This window comes from Neophocaena asiaeorientalis, unplaced genomic scaffold (genome assembly GCF_003031525.2).
Source record: "Neophocaena asiaeorientalis asiaeorientalis breed wild unplaced genomic scaffold, Neophocaena_asiaeorientalis_V1.1 scaffold332, whole genome shotgun sequence".
In the NCBI taxonomy this organism is placed as follows: domain Eukaryota; kingdom Metazoa; phylum Chordata; class Mammalia; order Artiodactyla; family Phocoenidae; genus Neophocaena; species Neophocaena asiaeorientalis.
The window spans coordinates 1819740-1820250 of record NW_020173111.1 but is presented as its reverse complement, the minus strand read 5'-3'; positions in this window follow the sequence as shown (position 1 = coordinate 1820250).

Genomic DNA, 511 nt, shown 5'->3' with positions numbered 1-511 from the left:
CCCCCCCCGGCCCCCGCCTCTGCCTCCCCTAGCCCGCTCACCCGCCTTCGCCCAGCGCCCCGCCCCCGGTACTGCGCTCGGCCAATGACGACGGGCCCCGCTGCCTGGCCCCGCCCCATAGCCCCGCCCGCGGCCGCCTTGGCACCTCAGTCTGCAGCTCCGCGTGCCCGGGCTCGTGGGGCCAGGGCTCTGGTGGGGGCGGCCGGGGGCGCGGAGAGCGCGCGGGGAGCGGAAGGCGGCGTGGGCCTCGGAGGCTGACGTCTGTGCACGCACTCACACGCGCACCGCGCCGGCCGCAGGTGACCCGCGAGGGAACCTGGCCCCTCTCGCCTGGTCTGGCTGCAGCCCGCTCGCAAGGCTCCCGCGCCCTCCTCCTTCGCCGAAATCCCCAGGGGCCCTCCCGGGCACCCATTCTGCCCGCCCGAGCCTCTGCCTCCCTCCCGAGGTCTCCGGGCCTGCAGGACCCCGCGGGATGACACATGGGCCGCGCACGTGCGGTCAGGAGGGGCCG